Genomic DNA, 5,271 nt, shown 5'->3' with positions numbered 1-5,271 from the left:
CAACCATAGGCCATATGGAAATTAAAAGTAAAGAAAAGCTGAAGATTACACTGGTATAAGCGAGGAGCATTTCGAATACTTGTGAAATACTCTAACCAGCACTCAACTCATCTGCTCAATACGGAAGGCTATGAAAGATTTTGAGCTAACTGATCAGATCATGCAATACAAAGACAAAGACAACACACCAGACAACAGGATACAATGTGTCCACGAAAATTATGAAACAATAATTCTCAAACACACATCGAGAAGGAGTACTACATACAATGTGGCCCGTAAGCACTACTCTCGGCTTCAAAGGGAGGACCCTAATTGAGGGGCATTGAGGCTTTAGTGAGCAAGAATATAATTCTAGTGTACGATAGTGTGATATACGTCTTTGCATCAGAGTGTAATTAAAGATTATGATTTAAGAAAGGTATTTATCAATGCAAAGAAGCCTGTTATTCATGTTGCAGCCTATCCTGTTGCAGCCTACATCAGACCACAAATTTCAGAGCGCCATTAATGGAAGCTTCGCTCTTTAAACTAATTCATGCAGCATATTCAAGAGGAAGATTTTCGGCGACAAACTACCCTTTGGAATCCTTCCCTACACTCAGCCCTTCGCAGATCATGATCTCCCTCCTCACAAGCCGCAACTGCTTGAGCATGTGAGAGCCTGCCAAGGATGACTCGAGAATGTTTGGGCTATTTGTTAGGCTAGAATAGGTCGGTGGGCAGAGGAGCGAGAGTGCTTTGAGAGAGAGACAGAGAACTTTAATGAAACAACTTTTCATCCTCCAAGAAAACAAGGCGAGCTAATCTAGCAATTAGTTGAAGTAGAGGCCAACTTAGAAAGGGCTAGTGCCTTGCCTGACAATTGCATTATACCATCGCACCACATCAACGCCTCTCCCTCCCATTGATAACTCATCCACAAACAAGGAAGTTACTGATGTTTACCGGAGCCTCAAAATAGCCTCATCAACATAAGGAAGATAGTGGTCCCATTTGCAATATAACTCATCTCGAATATAAGCTTGTTGTCACCTGCTCCACGATTTGTTCGCATTGAACTTGGAGCCAAGAGGAACCATTAAGGATAAATTTTTTGCTAGCCAATTTTCTTTCCTAATTTGAAACACTCTTTTTGAAATTGTATTTCATGACGTTTCTTTTGCAAAAATTTGTTGCATCCTCTATATATTATGTTGGGTAGCCATCCTTGACCCCCAAATCTTGTGGGCATCTAAAGCTAGCTTTAAATGACAAGTTTGTGGCAAGTTGTTTGCTCGTCCATGCAGGTGGAGAAGGCTAGAAGCTGGAAAACCACCTTCATGTGAGGGACACTAAAGGCCCAATCCACAATGTATAGGACAAGCAACAAGTATATGCACAAAAATATTTCTGTATTTGAAGCATTTCTGTACAATAAATACTCATTTCAAATATCATATACATCATAACAAGAAGTGGGCAGCGCAAACCGAGCAGGAGGAAGAGGGAAACCGGTGCTGAGCTGTGGGAGGACCAACAGGAGCTACAATATGGGAGTTTAGTGCATTATAAGGGGAGGACAATGGAGGTGGGGCAAGTATGGAGCTGCAAGACATACCAGCCCAAGCTGTGTGCTTTTATGCTTTGGATTGTAGGTAATGACCCTTCACAATGGCTTAATCAAACTCAAGAACAAGCAGACGCCAAGACATCAAATAAAATTAAATAATCTGCTTCTTGTTTCATTGAAGAGCTCAGAAAAATATCACCAAAATGAGCGTCCTGTGCATTCAGACCTGTATGCCTGCACACGACCATGGACAACACACTCAAAAGCACCAGAAGCCCAAGACACGACTCAGATTCTGACACAACTCACTTGGCTTGCTACATTTTTACCTCCTGCTCTCGGCCAGATACGACCCCCCCACCATCTGCTTTGCCATCAAGTGCCACCATGATCTCCACAATCGCCTCTACCCGACCTCATATATGAGGCCATTGCCATAGTTAGATCTTCCAAACCCATTTTTTAAAACTTATCCCTACTTAGCTACAACTGGCAGAGGTCATCAGCTGTTGCACTACATGGCATATGTTCAGATCGTGATCGAACTACATCACCCCTAAAATGGATGCTTGCAGTAGAAAAATCCAGCCAATCGTTTTCTCTAGTATGCCTTGATGGACTAGCATAAGCTTGATCACAATGTGGAACTCTCCTTGGAGCAATATTTCTAGCCATATTAGAAACACACAAACCCTTCAAGCTTTCTGCAGCTAAGATACCACCATCATATGTTGGCGAACTGCCATTTATTTCAGGTATATCATCCCCTTTTGGTGAGAAACCCTGCAAAACTTTGGACTTTACTCACTGAGTAAGAAGTGCTAACTCGCCTCTGGTGCTTATGATTTCTATCATCATCTTCATCAATCAGATCCCATTTCCTCAAAGTCACCAGAAACAACATTGTCTGCTTCAGACAGCTTCTCCAATTGAGAGGCACTTCTTTCATCTGTGATACTCCAATGTAAGCAGCTTCGCACTTGAATCTTCCTGCTTCACATACCTATGGATTAAGTCGCACCTCATAGCTCTGTCAGACCCAATTCAATCTCCAATTGTAATGTTAGCACTTGCATCATCCTCCCTTTTGTTTGCAGCAAAAAAGTGAATTCTTCTAGGCTAGAGTTTTGTGCAATCTACTGCCTTCACACCAGTATCAGAGCAGGAGGAAGAGGAAGTATACCTTTCTCTTGCACTCAAAAAGTGCTTGTTTGGTTCTTCACAGACTTTCCAAAAGAGCCTCTTCAACCTCAATTTTGATTTCAACTCTTTGAAGCGAGCATCATCTACATGTCTCTTCTCCAAGAATTGCTTATATAGAGGTTCCTGCTTAAGGATCTCTCCTATGGAATTTGATGCAGAAACTGTTTTTGGAAGAGTCAAGCTTGTTTCAAAAGCTGCACAACCCACAAGGCCAGTTACACGACATGAGAGGGATTGTCTCTCTGATTTTGTTCCCTCAGGCTTCCTGTAGACTCTCTCATAGCCCATATTCCCGGATGGCAAGGAGAGACACATCAATGATGCAATAAGTTCTACTGCTAGCACTAAAAGCCATTCTTACTATTGGAGAGCTATCCTCAAGAAAAAAGGGTTCTTGCCTATGCTAGGGGTGGATGGACGAAGGAATAAGGCTCATCCTATTCTCAATCGCTTGTTATCTGCAAAATGTCCAGTTGGGATCAGAGCATTCTGAGACTCGGAGGAACAGATGGAGTCTGTAGCAGAGTGCTATCCATTAAGAGGAATCTCAAGGAAGATTTCCCTCCCCCCTTTCTTCTCTGTAGCAGGCACCACTGCCCCCCAACCCCCTTCCTCTCTATTGCCACTTTGATGCACAGAGAGAGAGAGATAGAGAGAGAAAGAGACAGAGGGAGAGAGAGAGAGAGAGAGAGAGAGAGAGAGAGAGAGAGAGAGAGAGAGAGAGAGAGAGAGAGAGAGAGAGAGAGAGAGAGTTGCTCATGGTTTTGTCACAACTCCTCCTCCTCTTTTGCTCTCCTGTCCTCACCCCTTCCCCCCTCGGCTTCCTCCTCCTCCTGATATCACCCTCACCCTCACTGCGTGAAGAAGGAGAGAGAGCTCATCCTCTTTCTCCTCGTGCAGCTCTAGCTATTGCCACACCTCCCTACCCTGCTGTCTAGCCTCCTCACTGTTGCTCCACCAAATTGCCGCTTCGTTGTCATGTTTCCCCGATACCCCCTTGACCTGTTGTGAGCACGACACACACACACACACAAAGAGAGAGAGAGAGAGAGAGAGAGAGAGAGAGAGAGAGAGAGAGAGAGAGAGAGAGAGAGAGAGAGATCTTTCCATAAGAGCAAAACCTACTTGTTTCTATAAATTTTGAGAGGGATTATAACCTCCTAAGTCCCTACGCTACCCTAACTTTCAAGGCTTTCCTACCTAAATGGTGGCATGGCCAAATCTCAGCGTTGACCTCATCTTGCACAAAGTAGACCTCATCCTGCAGGTCATCAACGAGCATCGAAAAAGATGCAAGCGACAAGAAAGAGAAGAAAGATGTGTGTATGCACGCCTCCATCTAGCTCTACAATCTCTTAGGCTGGAAGGCTTCTGTTTTGATGTGAAGACGACGCTGTGAAGACGATGAAGCCGTGCGCACATGATAATGAATCAAGAACTTAGACAGTTGCTCTGACTTAATCGATTGATGCCGCCACGCTGCTCTTGCGTACATAGCTTTTGCTGAAGCAAACAAGGTAAAGATTTACGATGGCCTGAGAGAGAGAGAGAGAGAGAGAGAGAGAGAGAGAGAGAGAGAGAGAGAGAGAGAGAGAGAGAGAGAGAGAGAGAGCTACCTCGACTCCAACGAAGTGAGAGAGTGGGGGGGTACTCCCATGCGCACACATTAAAATCCAAAAATGTTCAAGTGCCACATGGAGAACATCCAACAATTCAATTCAATGGTAAAAAAATTGCACCAAAAATCTTCGCTTTTCCTTATGCCTTTATGTATGAGTGTTATATTAATTGACCTCATAAAAACATAAAGCATATAAAATATTAGTGAGAGTTTAGGGATTGATCTAATTCTTGTATAAATATATCAATAAAAGAAATTACACAATAAAATGATGCATGCTATTAAATGAAATAAATACATAATATTTTTAGGATAGAAATGAATATTGAAAATGTATTAACCTAATCCCTAATAACAATACATGCACTAAAGTAACAAGGTGTCATTTACGTATCAAAACAAAAAGTTGAAAAAAAATCTTAGTTATGAATTTTTAAAAAAGCTAATCCCTACTAATAATACAATGATTAAAGTAATAAGGTGACATTTGCATATCAAAACCAAAAGTTGAAAAAAAAATTCTTAGTGGTGAAAAATTCTTTCATGTAAGGACAATTTACAATTTTTTAGCTAGAAATTATCTGTGATTGAAAAAAAAATTATAAGAAAAAAAGTATGTTTTAAATCAAAAAGCTAACAGAAAGTAATTAGATCCTTAAATGAAAAGACCACCTATAAACTAAACAAAGATTAAAAAAAGGTCAAGTGAGCATTAAATAAAGGGACCAAATTACAATGATGAAAAGAGACACTTACATTATAAAAGAAAAATATAACCTTTATAAAACTTTAAGCTAAAAAAAGATTTAAAAAACAAAAAAAGGTCAAGTGAGCATTAAATAAAGGGACCAAATTACATTGATAGAAAGACCCATTTACATTATAAAAAGAAAAT

The sequence above is a fragment of the Adiantum capillus-veneris genome, chromosome 26, assembly GCF_014529385.1.
Source record: "Adiantum capillus-veneris isolate H3 chromosome 26, ASM1452938v2, whole genome shotgun sequence".
Taxonomy (NCBI): domain Eukaryota; kingdom Viridiplantae; phylum Streptophyta; class Polypodiopsida; order Polypodiales; family Pteridaceae; genus Adiantum; species Adiantum capillus-veneris.
The sequence above is the reverse complement of the archived record's forward strand: the minus strand, read 5'-3'. Positions refer to the sequence as shown.